Source organism: Lynx canadensis, chromosome C1 (assembly GCF_007474595.2).
Source record: "Lynx canadensis isolate LIC74 chromosome C1, mLynCan4.pri.v2, whole genome shotgun sequence".
Taxonomy (NCBI): domain Eukaryota; kingdom Metazoa; phylum Chordata; class Mammalia; order Carnivora; family Felidae; genus Lynx; species Lynx canadensis.
In genome coordinates this window covers 104252504-104271661 of record NC_044310.1, presented here as the reverse complement: position 1 = coordinate 104271661, position 19158 = coordinate 104252504, and the positions used below count along the sequence as shown (strand labels likewise).

Genomic DNA, 19158 nt, shown 5'->3' with positions numbered 1-19158 from the left:
AGCCAAACCACAGTAGTTCGCAGGAGGCTGCACACAACAGACACAAGCAAGAAAGCGCCAGACCCAGGTCCTGGGCCTTCTGGATGGGGAAGCCATACTGCTCTTCTGATGGTTTCATATGGACCTTGACAGCAGAAAATGCCATTTGGATATGAAAAGAGGCAACACTGTATTTAAAAGCATCCCAACCCCTGCTCCAACTCCTTTCCTCTGTTTCCTTCTCTAACTCATCTTCTGCTCTCACACTCCTGTTCTTTGCTCTCTTCTGCCCACCTTTTCCCTTTTTTACCCTCTGCAGCTACAGTTTTAGGAGCATTTGCACACTGGACATGAAAGTGGCTAGTTCTCCTTGTCTCTCTCTCTCTCTCTCCCTTTTTTTTTTTTCTTTTTTTCTCCTTGTCTCTTCAATGAAATGCCAAAAGAAAGATGGAATCCTTAGAATCCTTGATGGGTTGGTCGGGAAGTGGAACTCCAAGGGGACCTGAGTGCCATCACAAGAGAGCTATTTCTCCGCAGAAGTTCCTATGTTAAAGGATGGGGGCTGGGAGGGAGTGGGAGTCTGACCAACCACTGCCCCAAAGCTGGGGTGTGAGCATTTATGGGCCAGCAGATGTAACATTAAGAGCAAGCCCTTGTCGAATCTCAGAATTTGGCAGCCTAGATGGACACGCTCTCACCCATCACCAAAGAGGGCCTGCTGGCTTATCTTTCCAGCTTAGAGTCAATGCCCAGCCCTGTGAGCTCAAGTCAAGGACAGTGATCCTGGAGCACTCACAGAAGCACCCAGACCCAGGGAGGGCACCCAGGCATCCCCACTCGCCCAGTGCTGTATAATAGTCACTTCGAGACTGACCACACATGTAGCACTCTGGACTGTCAAAAATAGAACGTGGATTGTCATTGTCTGTTCTCCTGCAGAAATAGCGTGGTTTTGTTCTCCCCCAGTGATAGCTATCTTGGAAAACCATGTGGTGGATGAGGTTTCCTGAGGATGCTCCTTTTCCTACGTAAGAAAGTAGGAGATAGCTAAACGATCTGATGGGAGGAGCTCAGGTGATCATTCTTCGAGTCGCACAGCTTTGGCCCAGGCATTGACTACTGAGATGAGCAGCTCTCTGGGAAACAGAAACCACGTGGAATGAATTCAACAGATATTGGAGGCTCAACATTCAAAAAGCCAACACCAAATTAACATAGCTAGAAAGAGCAGGAAATAGCTCCCATACCTAGGGCCAGAAAACCAGAAAGAATATATATAAGGGGATTGTAAAGTCTGGACGCTTGGAAGAGAGGCCCCGTGAAGCTGGAACCTGGAGCTGTGAGGTGAAGCTGCCGTCTAGCCATTGCTGTTACCTCAGGCAATCAGAGGGGACAAAGCCCCCAGAATCAGGACCCAAACCTTTGGGAGGAGGCTCAGTACCTGGCTGATGCTGGCTCCTCAGGAATTCGAAGGAGGGACCCTGCAAAGCTCGCAGCTGAGAAGGGGAAGCCCACCTTTGGTAGAACCTCCAGAGTCTAAACAAGACCCTTGCAGCGCTGAGATCCAGAGGGGACATGGCCACACTGCTGCAAGAGCTCTGAAGAGGCACCCGTTTGCCGCCAGGACTCAGAACAGGAGGCACAGGGCTGCTGACGCAGATATCTCTGAAGGGGCACACTGAAAATCCTTCTGGGAATAGGAGGAAAACACTAGAATCTGGGGCCAACTGTAACTACTGGAAACAACTGCCAAGATGAAGCACTATTGCTGAAGTGATGTAGAAAAGGAACAGTGAGCAAACAGGAAGAAGCAAATCCTTCTCATTTTCCTGCCTTCTAGTGCTCCCATTAGCAGATTCAAATGGGAGAGAGCTGGTTTGTAGGTACTCAGGAAATCAGTGTTTGAAGCTGACATACAGTAGCTTCAAATTCATTGTATGTTTATTTACTTTTGAGAGAGAGAGAGAGAGAGAGAGAGAGAAAGAGAGTATGTGAGCAGGGGAGGGGCAGAGAGAGGGAGACACAGAATCTGAAGCAGGCTCCGGTCTCCGAGTTGTCAGCACAGAGCCTGACACGGGGCTCAAACTTATGAATCCTGAGATCATGATCTGAGCTGAAGTCAGATGAGCCAACAGCCACCCAGGCACCCCAACAGACAGTAGCTTCAAAACCAACACATCTCACATCCTCAACACAGGCTCTCTCCTTTCTTCCCAGAAGTCTTTTCTCTTCTCAAGATCCATAGCTAGCATCTGGTCCTCCCCTAAATTCCTGCATGAACATCACTTCTTATGTTTGAAAAGCTTTGTTTTAAGTCCTCCTCACTGAAGTTTGTTACCCTAACTAGGCCTACTTCTGCCCTTGTGAATAGGTCTCTCTGTTCCTTTCCCTCTGGTTTCAGTGACAATCTTGAGTGAGAGAGGGACTCAAAGGATGAACAGATGCCGATTCTAAAATACAGCCATTTGGGATGTGGCCTGGTCACTAATGGCTGTTGTTGCTAGAATAGGAGTAACTCCAGCATAAGTGACGAAGAGACAAAGTATCAGGAAGCCGGGCTCTGAATCTCTCTGTCTAAATACCCTCGTAATGCGACCACCACCCACTGGCTCTGAGCCTTAAGCAAACTGACTCATAAAGTCACCTCATCATCAGGGGATCAGCTGAGCTTAGAGCTGGCAATACTATTTGTAATCGAACATTAAATACAAATGTTAAACGACCGTATGTGATTGCTGATCATCTACTATGCTACTTTTATAATCAAGAATTTCTAATATATTATCCAAAAAAAACCCATTATTTGCCACGGGAAAAAAAAATCAGACCTATATTCTTTCATCTTAAAATGGGAGAGTTTGTGAAGATGGTTTTGGTGTAATTCCGGTATTAATATTCTATCACATTAAATATAAAGAATATTTTAAAAATCTGAATCTACTTTCAGTTGATAGAATTCAATAGCATGTATACAAAGAGTACTTAAAAAATTGGCAGTCATCATTAAAGGAAGACATTATCTTCTGGGCAGGGGATGTTCCTTAGTATTTAGAGGTAAGTAGTCTGGGTGCAATTTCCTGTGGCACCCTCAAAACCTGAGCACCTGAGCAAATACGTTATTTGGCCTCCGTAATCTTCAGCTTCTTTTCTGATAAACTAGATGCAATAATAACACTTCCTCAAAGTTAGTAGGAGGTTTAAATGAGTTAATGTTTAGGGGCACCTGGGTGGCTCAGTCGGTTGAGCATCTGACTTTGGCTCGGGTCATGATCTCATTGTTCACAAGTTCAAGCCCCCCACCAGGCTTGCTACTATCAGCTCAGATCCTCTATATTTCAGATCCTCTATCCCTCTCTCTCTCTCTCTGCCCCTCCCCTGCTCATACTCTCTCTCTCAAAAATGAATAAACATTTAAAAAAAAATGTCTTTTTCCAACACAATGGCAGGTCCCATTGTTACTGGAGAAGAGAGTTCAGAAATGTGTTTGAGACATTTCACAATGCAATAGCATGGCATAGCTAGATGTGGAGCAGGGTAGAGTAAGGCACAACTTTCAAAAGTGATTTTCCCTCGTCTTTCTGCCTTCGCTTTTTAAAAATCATTTTTCCTGTTTCCGGTTCTGTGTCTCCCTCTCTCTCTGCCCCTCCCCCGTTCATGCTCTGTCTCTCTCTGTCCCCAAAATAAATAAAAAAAAAAAACATTGAAAAAAAAAAAAAAAAAAGGGGGCGCCTGGGTGGCGCAGTCGGTTAAGCGTCCGACTTCAGCCAGGTCACGATCTCGCGGTCCGTGAGTTCGAGCCCCGCGTCAGGCTCTGGGCTGATGGCTCGGAGCCTGGAGCCTGATTCCGGTTCTGTGTCTCCCTCTCTCTCTGCCCCTCCCCCGTTCATGCTCTGTCTCTCTCTGTCCCCAAAATAAAAAATAAAAAAAATAAAAAAAATAAAAACATTGAAAAAAAAATAAAAATCATTTTGCTGCACGTGTGGAGGCACTCAGGATCAAACATGTGGTACCAACAGTCTAGCAGCAGAGCCACAGAGACAGATGGTTACTCCAGGACATCCTCCTCAGTCTCAGGCTTCAACCTCAGTTAGAACGGAGAGATAAGGTGGGTCAGATAAGTCCTTCCCCTGCCACACTTGAGCATCCCTTGACAAGCTCAGTGGCAACATCACTAAACACCACTCACATGCAGATCATGGGTTACGCCCCAAATACCCAAGGGCCAGATTTTACCATGCTCTATAGAAAGGTCACATTCTTGGACCACATCCAGGGGCTTTGTGGCAACCTCCCTCCAGCAAATCAGTCAAGATTCCTCCTGAGCCCTGTCACGTTCGGTGTATTGGTGACCTGAATAAAAGAATAAAAGAATGTCATCAGATGTGCAGGTCGTCATCAAAATGGGTGACCGCCACTATCTTAAAGGAGATTAATTGTAAAGTGACCTTAGACAGCCAAAATGAAATGTAAAACCAACAAGTATAAGAATAACATCCATGCAAACAAAAAAACAAAGCAAACACAAAAGCATCCCACAGGCTGAAGTGGTAGTGGGAAGTGAGACATTAGCAGGTCAAAACTGACCTCAATTTAAATTTTTTTTTTCAACGTTTATTTATTTTTGGGACAGAGAGAGACAGAGCATGAACGGGGGAGGGGCAGAGAGAGAGGGAGACACAGAATCGGAAACAGGCTCCAGGCTCTGAGCCATCAGCCCAGACCCCGACGCGGGGCTCGAACTCACGGACCGCGAGATCGTGACCTGGCTGAAGTCGGACGCTTAACCGAGTGCGCCACCCAGGCGCCCCAAAACTGACCTCAATTTAAATGAAACATCAATATAGCCCACTGTGAGGAAAAGGACAATGGTATTGGAGTATATCAACAAGAATATCAAAAGTCAGGGGGATAAAACCTTTTACTGGATTAATTAGTCATCATTAAGTAGAATATTACATTTATGTTTTAGTATTTTTTTGAAGAGTGTGAAAATTTAAAAACTGGAGAGGACTCAAAGAAGAAGAAATATCTAAAACTCTCTAATTTTTTATCGGAGGAAAAAGCCATAAAATCTGTTTTGGTTAAGAGAGAATGAGGGATGACTTTATATCAGTCCTCGAAAATGGAGGGGAGGAGGTGAAAGATATTGTACTTGTATATAGAGGATTGAACAAGCAGTAGTATTGTAGATTTTTTAAGGTGGTTGGTTGGCAGTTTGGGCAGAAAGGTACCAGAAAACTGCAGATGGCTATTAAAATAAGCAAAGCCCAGAGTGTACACTTTTAGAGCCGTTGCTTTGGGTGTTGGCTTGGCTAGACAGCCAAAGGAAAGAACCTCCCTGGATAGGAAGCTCTCCTTATATTCTACTTCTATGCTTGTAACGCCAATTAACTGGCCATTTTGTTGGAGCTTGGACTGCAAGCAGTGCCTCAGGCTCTAAGCTCTGGCTGTTGAGGCTCCTGCTCCATAATCAAGCCCTCTTAATTGTCCTGGGTGCTAATGAAGCTTCTGACTACAGATAGGATTCTCCGGAGACTCTATCTCAACAGTAAATATCCTCCTCCCCACCCAATTAAAAACCCATTTGTTTCTATCTTCATTTAATCCATTTTGTCTTTGGTCTCACACTCCTCTGGATGGTCCTCATCCTCCTCTCACAGCATCCTCTGCATAGTTAGTTGATAAGTCCTCCCCATCTGAATAGATCTGACATTAACCATGCCATTGTTCTATCTCCCATGAGGGGTTGCTCTAACGATCTCATGTTCCTCTGGGATCCTCTTTTTTGACCTGACTTTTATCAATCATGATTTCTTTCAGCCCACCGAGGTGGCTTAGCAAAAAGCCTAGAACTATGGAGATCCAGACTAATCTCTGTTCTCTCTTTCACCAAGAGAAGACAATAACAGAAGACTTCATGAAGAAATGATCCATATGAGAGCTGAGATCACCTAACAGAGCAGAAGGAAAAAAAATGGAACGGAAGGAGCCAAAGACCCATACTAGGGAAGCAGTGTTTTCCTTTGTTTCCCAAATCAGGTGGAATGCTCTTTCCTACAAACAGGGACACTACCATTGAAAGACCACCATGAACAAAGGACTTGCCTGCTTCAGCTGAGTCACTCTTACTGCAGTTAGGGCTTTGGGGGTCATCACCTCAAGTTGTTTGCTTAATGGTGGGGTTTTTCCTTTGCATGAAAATCTGGGGAATTTGTCTCAAATGTGGTTTCTCAGGCTCTATACCCAGCTATTTTTTTTTAATTCGAGTATAATTAAAGTACAGTATTATGTTAATTTCAGGTGTACGATATAATGATTCAACAATTCTATACATTTCTCAGTGCTCATCACCGATAAGTGTACTGTCAATCCCCTTTACCTACTTGACCCATCCCCCCACCCACCATCCCTCTAGCAATTGCCAGTTTGTTCTCTATAGTTAAGAATCTGGGTTTGGGGGGGGCGCCTGGGTGGTTCAGTCAGTTAAGCATCTGACTTTAGCTCAGGTCATGATCTCACAGTCTGTGAGTTCAAGCCCTGCGTCGGGCTCTGTGCTAACAGCTCAGAGCCTGGAGCTTGCTTCAGATTCTATGTCTCCCACTCTCTCTGCCCCTCCGTGCTTGTGATCTATCTCTCTAAAAAATAAATAAAAAATTAAAGAATTTTTTTAAAAAAAGAGTCTTCCTTTTTCTGTTTGTTTTGTTTCCTAAATTCCACAGATGAGTGAAATCATATGGTATTTGTCTTCCTCTGATTTATTGCACTTAGCATTATATCCTGTAGCTCCATCCCATGTTTTTGCAAATGGCAAGATTTTGTTCTTTTTAAGGCTGAGTAATATTCCATTGTATATATATACCATATCTTTTTTTTTTTTTTTTTGAGAGACAGAGAGAGAGAGAGAGAGAGAAAGCGCAAGAGTCAGGGAGAGGGGTAGAGGCAGAGAATCTTAAGCAGGCTCCACATTCAGTGCTCAGCACAGAGCCACACATAGGGCTCAATCCCATGACCCTGAGATTATGACCTGAGCCGAAAGCAAGAGTCAAATGTTCAACTGATGAACCACCCAGGCACCCCTGTACCACATCTTCTTTCTCCATTCCTCTGTGGATGGACACTTGGGCTGCTTCCATAATTTGGCTATTATAAATAGTACTGCAATAAACATAGGGGTGCATATCTTTTCAAATCAGTGCTTTTGTTTTCTTTGAGTAAATACCCAGTAGTGGAATTATTAGATCATATTGGTAGTTCTATTTTTAAATTTTGAGGAATTTCCATGCTGTTTTCCACAGTAGCTGTACCAGCTTACATTTCCATCAACCACACACTAGGGTTCCTTTTTCTCCACATCCTCCCTCGCCAACCCTTGTTAGTTCTTGTGTTTTTCATTTTAGCCATTCTGACGAGTGTGAGGTGATATCTCATTTTGATTTTGATTTGCATTTCCCTGATAGTGAATGATGTTGAGTATCTTTTCATGTGTCTGTTGGCCATCTTTGGAAAAATGACTATTCATATCCTCTGCCTTTTTAAATTTGATTATTTGGCTTTTTGGTGTTGAGTTGTATAAGTTCTTTTTTTTTTTTTTTTTAACTTTTTATTTATTTTTGGGACAGAGAGAGACAGAGCATGAACGGGGGAGGGGCAGAGAGAGAGGGAGACACAGAATCGGAAACAGGCTCCAGGCTCTGAGCCATCAGCTCAGAGCCTGACGCGGGGCTCGAACTCACAGACCACGAGATCGTGACCTGGCTGAAGTCGGACGCTTAACCGACTGCGCCACCCAGGCGCCCCTATAAGTTCTTTATATATTATCAATATTAAGCTCCTTATTGGATACATAATTTGCAAAATATTTTCTCCCATTCAGTAGATTGTCATTTTGTTTTGTTGATGATTTCCTTCACTGCGTAAAAGCTTTTTATTTTGGTGTAGTCCGAATAGTTTAATTTTGCTTTTGTTTCCCTTGCTAAAGGAGACATATCTAGAAAAATATTTCTACATCTGATGTCAAAGGGGTCACTGCCTATGTTTTCTTCTAGGAATTTTATATTTTCAAGTCTTACACTTAGGCCTTTAATCCATTTTGAGTTTATTTTTGTACATAGTATAAGAAAGTGGTCCAGTTTCATTCTTTTGCATGTAACCGTCCAATTTTCCCAACACCATTTATTGAAGAGACTGTTTTTTTCCCTTGTATATTCTTGCCTTCTTTGTTGTAGATTACTTGACCATAAGTAAAGCATAAGTTTATTTCTAGACTCTCTATCCTGTTATATTGCTCTATGTGTCTATTTTTATTCCAGTACCATACTATTTTGGTTACTATAGCTTTGTAGTATATCTTGAAATCTGGGATTGCAATACCTCCAATTTTATTCTTTTTCAAAATTGCTTTGGGTATTTGGGGTCTTTTGGGTTCCATAAAAATTTTAGGATTATTCGTTCTAGTTCTGTGAAAAATGTTGTTGGTGTTTTGATAAGGATTACATTAAATCTGTAGATTTCTCTGAGTACTAGAGACATTTTAACAATATTTGTTCTTCCAGTCCATGAGCATGGAATTTTTTCCCATTTATTTGTGTCATCTTCAACTTCTTCCATCAACATTTTATAGTTTTTGGAGTACAGGTCTTTTACCTCCTTGGTTAAGTTTATTCCTAGGTATTTTTATTCTTTTTGGTGCAACTGTAAATGGAATTTTTTTTCTTCCAAGATTTTATTTAAATTCAAGTTAGTTAACATATAGCGTAGTATTGGTTTCAGGAGTAGCGTCTAGTGATTCATCACTTACACATCACATCCAGTGCTCATCCCAACAAGTGCCCTCCTTAATGCCTGTCACCGAATTAGCCCATCCCATCACCCATCGCCCCTCCAGCAACCCTCCATTTGTTCTCTATAGTGAAGAGTCTCTTTGGGTTTGCCTCCCTCTCTGTTTTTATCTTATTTTATTTTTCCTTCCCTTCCCCTATGTTCATCCTGTTTTGTTTCTTAAATGCCACATATGAGTGAAGTCATATGTGGAATTATGGCTGATTGACTTATTTCGCTTAGCATACACTCTAGTTTCATCCACATCATTGCAAATGTCAAGATTTCATTCTTTTTGATGACTGAATGTATGTGTGTGTGTGTATATATATATATATATACCACATCTTCTTATACATTCATCAGTTGATGGAAATTTGGGCTCTTTCCATAATTTGGCTATTGTTGATAGTGCTGCTATAAACACTGGAGTACATGTGCCCCTTAGAATCAGTATTTTTGTTTCCTTTGGATAAATACCTAGTAGTGCAGTTGCTGGGTCATAGGGTAGCTCTATCTTTAACTTTCTGAGGAAGCTTCCACACTATTTTCCAGTGTCGTTGCCCAAGTTGTATTCCCACCAACAGTGTAAGAGGAATTGTTTTCTTAATTTCTCTTTCTGCTGCTTCACTATTAGTGTATAGAAATGCAACAGATTGCTGTATATTAATTTTGTATCCTATAACTTTATTGAATTCATTTATGAATTCTGATGGGTTTTTGGTGGAATCTTTAGGGATTTCTATATATAGTATCATGTAATCTGCAAATAGTGAAAATTTTACTCCTTCCTGACCAATTTGGATGGGTTTTATGTCTTTTTCTTGTCTGATTGCTGTGGCTATGACTTCCAGGACTGTGTCGAGTAAAAGCGGTAATAGGGGCGCCTGGGTGGCTCACTCGATTGAACATCTGACTCTTGATTTCAGCTCAGGTCGTGATCCCAGGGTCCTAGGATCAAGCCCCACATTGGGCTGCATGCTGAGTGTGGGGCCTGCTTAAGATTCTCTCTCTCTCTCTCTCTCTCTCTCTCCCTCTCTCAAAAAAAAAAAAAAGCTGATAAGACTGGACATCCTTGTCTTGTTCCTGATCTTAGAGGAAAAGCTCTCAGTTTTCACCAATGAATATAATATTAGCTGTGAGTTTTTCACATATTCCCCCAGATATTTTTAATAAGCACACCAATGACTATGATGCTGGGATTGGGAGCTTTCTCTACTGACATTAATTTGAACATCCAGAAACTCTCCTGGTTAATGCTTCCTTCTATTTTATTTTTATTTAATTAAATTTATTTATTTATTTTTCCTTCTCTATTCTTTCTCTATTCCTTCCTGCTCTATGTAAGCAGAATAAGCTCAAAGAGGATAGTGAAGGGGCACCTGGGTGGCTCAGTCGGTTTAATATCCGACTTCAGCTCAGGTCATGGTCTCAGCTCAGCTTAGGTTCATGAGTTTGAGCCCTGCGTCGGACTCTGTGCAGATAGCTCAGAGCCTGGAGCCTGCCTCAGATTCTGTGTGTGTCTCTCTCTTCCCTTCCCCTGCTCACACTCTGTTTCTCTCTCTCTTTCTCTCTCAAAAACAATAAAACCATTTTAAAAAAAGAGGATAGTGAAATCATCCACTAAAGTGTTGCATCCACACGACTCCTGAAACAGAATGCTACGGGCACCAGTGACAGTCACAACAAAGTTTATTACAACAAGAGGCAAGGCCGACTGATCGGGACCAACACTCTTGATAAGAGTGTGGCTCCGAACAGCCGGGGTACAGAGTTTTTAAAGCCGATCACATCGTTTTATCATTATCTGGGAACAGAACAGAGAAACAGTTCCCAGATGAGTTAGAAACAGTTGCCAGATGAGTCAGAAACAGTTATTGAATGAGGTGATTATTTTAGACTTTCTGCCGCTAAGTTGTAACCAGTGGATCTCCTTGACCTTGTCTCTGATGCTCTTTTTTTTGAGCTTTGTTTCCTTCATTGGTAAAGCCTGATTCACAAGAGTATGAAGTATGATTTACAAGAGTAAAAGCAAGGCTGTTATCTTTTGGCCTTCAGTGTCAGAACAAAGTTGTTATTTTTCAAGCTAAGCGTTAGCCTTACACTACAATTTAACCCTTACAAAAGCATATGCGATATGTGATGAAGCTGGTATTCACATCTTAGACTGCTTTTCCCAAGGCTGTGCTTTTATTTCTTCAGTGCAGACCCAGGATGGGATTTGTGGACAATATCCATAAGAGTTAGTTATTCCTAGTAACTGTTACTTATACATTCAACAACTATTTACAACAATGTTTTATCTGGCAGTTTCTTGTGGAGGCACTGGGGAGATTGGATGAACAAGGCAGACAGAGTGCCTGCTCTCAGGAAGATGGTTTCCTGGCACAGGAGCCCAGTATTTTATAGATAATCACATCAATACATTTTAATTATGACTGTGATAAGTTTTACTTAATACTTGTGTTCCTTCATCCCATTGTGTCAGCCACAACTGAAAATTGACTGAGTATAAATAATAGGACTATAGAAGTGTGATTTTAAAAATGCCCCAGGAGGGGCCCCTGGGTGGCTCAGTTGGTTAAGTGTCCAACTTTGGCTCAGGTCGTGATCTTGCGGTGTGTGAGTTCGAGCCCTGTGTCAGGCTCTGTGCTGACAGCTCAGAGCCTGGAGCCTGCTCTGGATTCTGTCTCCCTTTCTCTCCGCCCCTTCCCCATTCACACTGTGTCTCTGTCTCTCTCAAAAATAAACATTTTAAAATATGTCCCAGGAAAGGCTCTTTAACAGTGGAAATACCTATGTTTGTTCCAAGGTCCCCTGAAATTTAGATGTGGGTTCCTGGGGGGTGTGTTATATCGTTTGGACAGAGAAGCTTGAGGCCAAGGTTTGTGTGGTGATTCTGATGCCATTTAGTGGTGGGGGAGTTTGGGAAGATCTCTTAGTCTCTGGGCCTGTTTCCTCGTCAGTAAAACAAGGTTATTGTTCTAGCTCTTCGAGGTCTTCTCCCGCTCAGTTTTCTCTGAGTCCGTGGGGAACTGTAATGTGTATTAAACATGCCCTGGGAACTGCTGCTGGGACCTGACCTGGGCCCTACGGTGTGTGTTTCCTCTAATAGCCTGAGCTGAACCAATGCCCTGAGAGTCCAGAGCTGAGAGAGAAAATGGAAGAAAGTCAGCAAATTTGGAGGATGAAAAGTATCTGAAGAAAGCCAAGATAATGGCAGAGCATGTGGTAGCCAACATGACAAGAATAAAGATGGTCTTCAGGCTGGGTTCAAAAAAATCAGGGAACCCTAAGGAATGCCTGTAGCATCATCGGACTCCTCAAAGAACATCCTAAGTGAAGCAGTGAGAACTAGGAGAGTAACTTACCCAAAGTGAACTTGTTGTAAAGGAAAAACATCCCTGGTGTGTCTCCTCTAGCCTCAGTATTACAATACTAATTTATTTCTGACACCAGATATGTGAGTTTTCCACACGTCAGTAATTCTGCAACACCAGTTGGGTGTCTTACAATTTAACTCAATTCGGACACTGACTAATGGAGTTAGTGCCCGATCCCACAAGAGTTCAGTCCCTTCAGATTGTCTCTTTCCCATTTCAGATACCAACCACCAGTCCAGGTTATTAACCACGCCTCTGACCCACCAGCTACAACCCAGAGGTTCCCAGAATCCCTTCCTTGGGTTAAGTTAATTTGCTAGAGTGTCTAACAGAACTTAGGAAAACAGTTTACTTACTAGGTTACTTGTTTATTATTTCAAAATATAACTCAGGAACAACCAGATGGAAGAGATGCATGGGGCAAGGTGTATGAAAAGGGGCGCAGAGCTTCCACACACTCTCTGGGGTTGCCACTCTCCTAACACCTCCCTGTGTTCGCCAGCCTGGAAGCTCTTAGAGCCCTATGGTTCTGGGATTTTTGATGGAGGCTTCATTACATAGGCATGATTGAGTAAATTATGGGTTATTGGTGATTGAGGCAATTTCCAGGCCCTCTCCCCTCCCTAAGGGTAGGAGGGTAGGACTGAAAGTTCCAACCTTCTAATCACAGTTAGTTCCACTGGCAACCAGTCCTCATCCTTAGGGGCTTTCCAAAAGTCCCTCCATTAACATAAATTCAGGTGTGGTTGAAGAGGCTTGTTGTGAATAACAAAAAACACCTTGGAAAACTTAGAAGTATTGGGCTAATTCTTCAAAAAACACAAGCTAGCAAAACTGAACCAAGATGAAATAGACAATCTGAAAATCCTATAAAGATTGAAGAATTGAATTTGTTTGTTTGTTTTCTTTTTTTAAGTAGGCTCCACACCCAGCACAGAGCCCAACATGAGGCTTGAACTCATGACATGATGCTGAGATCAAGGCCAGAGCCAAAATCAAGAACTGGATGCTTAACCAAATGAGACACCCAGGCATCCCTGAAGAATTGAATTTGTAATTAAATAACTCCCCATAAGCAAGTCTCCCAGCCCAGATGGTGTCACCAGAAAAGTCTATGAAACATTTAAAGAAGAAGTAACATGAATTTTGATGAGGGGGCGTGAAGCAAACCGAGGACAAAACAGAAGCTAACACCCCCCACGCACACTCCCCGTCCCCCGCCACACACTAGGTGGGACAGGTATGATATTCCTTGGACTCTCCTGGCTATCCAAAAACAGGAAATGACAAAAAACTGGTAAGAGTCTCCACCAGTTTACCAGAAAAAGGCAATCCCATCAATAGCCTAAAGTCCAGGAACTCCCTACAGTCTTAATGTTAATGCTTTGCTAGAGGGAAAAACAACCTTAGCTTGACAACAGCAAGGCCTCCAATAAGTCTTTAGCATGTGAAAGTATCTCTTGAAACCCCCTCTTGACTTCATCTCCCCACACTCCATAAAAGGGTCGCCCCATACTTATAGCTCAGCTCTGCCTGCCCAAGGGTGCTGTCCCCATGCTTTAATAAATCATCTTTTTGCACCAAAGGTGTCTTCAAGAATTATTTCTTGGGGGGCGCCTGGGTGGCGCAGTCGGTTAAGTGTCCGACTTCAGCCAGGTCACGATCTCGCGGTCCGTGAGTTTGAGCCCCGCGTCAGGCTCTGGGCTGATGGCTCAGAGCCTGGAGCCTGTTTCCCATTCTGTGTCTCCCTCTCTCTCTGCCCCTCGCCCGTTCATGCTCTGTCTCTCTCTGTCCCAAAAATAAATAAACGTAGAAAAAAAAAATTTTAAAAAAAGAATTATTTCTTGGCCGTCAGCTCTGAATCCCACGAACCCCCCATCACCCCAAAACTTCATCAATTTTACACAATCTAATCTGAAATATACAAGAGGAAGGAACACTTTCCAACTCATTTTATGAGTCTACCATTACCCTGATACCTAAACCAGGCAAAGATAGTACAAAAGAATACTATAAACCAATAGCCCTCATGAACTTAAATGCAAAAATTATCAGCAAAATATTAGCAGATTGAATCCGGCAATGTATAAAAAAAAGTATACACCATGACAAAGTGGGATTTATTCCAAGTGTGCAAGGTTGGCTTAACACTAAAAAATTAATTGATATAGTTTATGGTGTCTGTCTTTCAATCGGATGGGGGTCCCCAAGTGTGGGGTGACCATCAGGTGGTGTGGTAGAGCCCCTCCCTAAGGAATGTGGTGGAGGCCTTCTCAAAACAAAGGAAGGCAACATGCAACTTGGCCCAATGAACTCCTATACACATATGCATAACTCTAACAGACTCTGCAACTTGGACTGTGTCCAATCAGACTCTGTGTCACCATATACAGGAGACAAAGAAGTCGAAATTGCATAAAAGCCCCACTGCACTTGAGGCTCTGCTTTTTTTGGGGTCTTAGCCCACTGAGCCTGTGGTGGCATGAATAAAACTGCTTCCTGGAAAGAAGAGCCTCCATGTCCCATCTCTGTGTGAAAATCCTGCTACAGTGGAAGCTGGTGGCTTGAGCGGTGAAAAGATTCACCCAAGGCAGAGCGAAGGAGAGAAGTTTATTGAATACACCATAAGGGGGCTACAGACAGGTCAGCAGAGCAGAGTGTCTGCAATGAGGCAGTGGGTGGGGGCTGTGTTTAAATGTGGAAGGTGAGGAGTATGAGTAAGTAAGGCATTTCCTCTTTTTTTTTTTTTTAACTGTGCCTGGTTGTAAGTAGCCCATTGGTTAGTCAGGGCCTATGGATATGTTGAGATGAGTTGCCCCATGGTGGGCCTGTCTGTATTCAGCCAGAGAGTCACTGAGGGCTCTTTCTACATTCCATTGCTCACGCACACCTGTTGTCTAAAAGCGGCCTCTACATATTTCACTATATCAACGGGCTAAAGAAGACACAACATACTATTACACCAACTGATGCAGAAAGAGTATGCAACAGAATCCAATACCCATTCATGAATAAAACTCTCAGATAAATAGGACAAGAGAGGCAGTTCCTCAATTTAATAAAAACTATTTACAAAAAACCTACAGCTAACATTATACTTGGTGGTGAAAGACTGAATGCTTTTCCCCAAAGATTAGGAACAAGAAAATGATGTCTATTCTCATGACTTTAATCAATATCATACTGCAAGTTCTGGCCACTGCAGTAAGGCAAGAATAAAGAAATAAAAGGCATACAGATTAGTAAGGAAGAAATAAAACTAACCCTATTTGCAGATGACATTACTGTCTATGTAGACAATTCCAAGGAAAAAAAAGAAACCCAGAACTAATAAATGAGTTCAGCAAGATTGCAGGATACAAGATCAACATACAAAAATCAACTGAATTTCTATACACTAACAATGAGTACTTGGGAATTATTTGATTGAATTTAATTGAAGTTTAAAAACAATATAATTTACAATTGCTCCAAAGAAAATGAATTACTAAGGTATAAATCTAACAAAGCAAATAAAGGATTTGTGTGCTTAAAATGACAAGATACTGATGAAAGAAATAAAAAAGACCTAAATAAATGGAGAGATATACTCTGTCCATGTTTGGACATCTCAAGATATTAAAGATGTCAACTCTCCCCAAACTAACCTATAGGTTTAGTGCAATTCCTATCAAAATCCCAGCAAAAATTTTTGGAGACATAGATAAGCTTGTTATAAAACTTATAAGGAAGTAACAGACTCTCAAACAGCTAATATAATCTTGAAAAAGAAGAATAAAGTGAGAGGAATCACTCTACCTGAAATTAAGGGTTATTATATATAGTAAGCAATACAGTGTGGTGTTGGTGAAAGCATAGATATATCAATGGAACAGAATAGAGAACCCACAAAATAGACCCACACGCGTATGTTCAACAGATTTTTTTTTTATAAAGGTGCAAAAGCAATCCCATGGAGGAAGGATAGCCTTTTTCAGCAAGTGATACTGGAGCAATTGGACATTGATAGGCAAAAAAAAAAAATGAGCTTCAACTTAAAACTGTTCGGGATTTAGGACTAGGCAAAGAGTTATGGCACCAAATATTGGCACCAAAAGCATGATCCATTAAAGGAAAGATTGATAGATTGGACCACATCAAAATTAAAAACCGTTGCTCTACAAGACTTTGTTAAGAGAATGAAAAGACAAGGAGAAAATATTTGCATACCATATATCCACGAAAGACTAGTATCTAGAATATAAAAAGAATTTTGGGGCGCCTGGATGGCTCAGTCGGTTAAGCATCCAACTCCGGCTCAGGTGGTCATGATCTCACAGATCATGAGTTTGAGCCCCACATCAGGCTCTGTGCTGACAGCTCAGAGCCTGGAGCCTGCTTCTGATTGTGTCTCTCTCTCTGCCCCTCCCCCACTCATGCTCTGTCTCTTCGGTCTCAGAAATAAATAAACATTAAAAAAAAAAAACTCAACAGTAAAGTAACAACCCAATTAGAAAATTAACAAAGATATAAACTGATATTTACCCTGAAAGGATACAAAGACTGCAAATAAGCATGTGACAAGCCATTACATCACTAGCCATTAAGCAAATGCAAATTAAAACTGCAATGAGATATCATTCCACGTATCTGAACTGGCTAAAGTTAAAAATACCAAATACTGCTATAAAGAATTTCATTATATGCTCCTATAAAATTGTTAAATGCTGCTTAAATATGTAGTTAGCTACTCTGTGCTTCCTAGTAAAGGTAAATCTCATGACAGTCAGATGTTCAAACTCTAAACTTGCTTCATTCTGATTTTCACTGATCAACCATAATGATAATGATAATGATAATCCTTAATGATAATGATAATCAACCATAATGATAATCCTTATATAATTTTTTTGGCAATTAAACATAACCAATAATAGCTACCGTAAAGTAATATTTATTATGGCACAATTTTCAAATATTCTCTTATAAACTCATCTTTTACTATTAGAGCATTCTACTCAGATGACTCTGGCATGATCATGGTATATGGCTAAAGGTCTGAGAGTGTTAATTTTTAGCTGTATAAATAGTATCTTTCCTTGAGGGAACCTATCTTTCCTTCATTCAAAGGGCTCTATGATTGTGAATTTGTTAAGGATTTGTGGTTATTGTGACTCAAGTCAGACCTATGTTCACTAGACCTAAAATATTTCTGTTTATACAGATCAAGTAAAATTCTAATAGGTTACCCATCTATTTCAGATCTGGGGACACTGATGAGTTCATGATAAAGAGTGGTAAGCCATTCTGATTAGTGCTTCAGGTCTGCTACCCGTTGTATTAGCTGTGACCACTTTTTCTTTAGAGATTTATCATTGTCATGTGACCCTCTCAACGCCATCTTTCCATTATCCCCACTAATTTCAGGAATCACAGTTCAATGGCAGCAGGTCCCACTGTCCTTCAAGAAATAGCCACTACAGAGTCCTTTGAAGATGCAGAGACAGCCCTCTTGAATATATTTCTCACAACCTTGTTGAAAGTAGTGTGTTCTTCTCGACCTTTCCAGAGAATATAGATAGGGGTGAGTGAGCTTGTCTTACATGATAAATCCTCTCTAGTATCCTGATCTCCCTAAGCTTTTGGATACTTTCCTCTGTAATATACCAAAGAAGTTCTGGCGTTTAAACTTCATTTACAATAGGCCACTTTTGGTGCAAGTTTTCTGTCAACCAAGCAAGTGAACAGTGAAAGCCTCTTGTGTAAATGCTTTGCTACTGCATGCCATGAACTGACAGTATTCCCTGACATCAGGGTCCTTAATACCTTCAAAGCTAAACAGGTCTAAGACCCCATAGCAGATAATCCAGAACACATTCTCAGAACCCATACCTAAGCTCATATTCTTCCAGGACCACTTCACTTATTGTAACTCAGTTCTAACCGAGGATGTCACTACAACAATGTTCAACACAATAGAACAATGGCACCTCACAAAGAAATAAGACTGGGAACTTCAGCAAATTGCATCTCTGCTACCGTGTGACTTTCTCACGCCTACACACATACACACACGCACATACACACACACAACTTACTCCCTCCTGACCATTTGTTGGATCAGGCATTTACACTGATAAGTTACTCAACAAAATAAGACAAGATTTGAACCACCTGGTAGGCCTCAGTGTCCTGTCTTACTTGCTTCACCATCCTTCTACTTTCCTCTCATCAGATTCTTGGTTATTCCTGCCCCTGGAGTAGGTCCTTCAAGCTTGTGGCCCTTAAGCTTGTGGGATATTGTTTACATTTATTCCCTAGCTAGAAATCAACTCAAAGGATAGCATTCATTGTCAATCCCAGGGCTTTTTTGTAGAAAAAAAAATGCTTAGAAAAGTAATGCTTGAATATTTGCTTTTCCTCCAAAGAAAAAACCTGAAGTGACACTGCTGATGTCTGTGAAGTTAGCTGTGGGAAGTATGCTAAAAACTGAAGCTCTTGCATTCACCATGGGGCTAAGGAGAAACAGCAGTAAAAATTGGTTGGAAGGAAGCTTCTGCGTCCACAAGACACCTCACTTCAAGCAAGGGGAAGTAAAATTTAACTGGGTTCTGGTGTCTTCTCAGTTTGCAGATGGGATTTGCAGAATCTTTCATTCTGAGGGAGGTAAGGAACAAGTTAGGGGAGGACAGTTGGCCTGCCAGGCTAGCCCTGAAATCACTTAACTAACAGGGATTCTCACAGGCCCCCAAATGTGTTCCATGATATGACTTCCCTAGTCACGTCTCCAAGGTCCAAAGCCTCCCCAGACTTACAGAGTTAGAGGACCCTGGACGGGCATAGGATGAAACACCAACAGCTAGTTGTAGCAAGAAACACCAACCATAGCTAGTTCTATGCTCCAGAGTATGGCACAAAGACTTCAGGGTCACCTGTCCCTTGGACTATAAACTCAGTGCTTGGTGGCATAAACCCACTTAGAATCAAAGGCTTCCTTTTG

General features: G+C 41.7%; 1 pseudogene; it reads right to left on the bottom strand.

Moving 5' to 3' along the window:
• The window catches only part of LOC115519790, a 30157-nt pseudogene extending 12109 nt beyond the window's left edge, over nucleotides 1-18048 (bottom strand).
• Between the last annotated feature and the right edge of the window lie 1110 nt (nucleotides 18049-19158).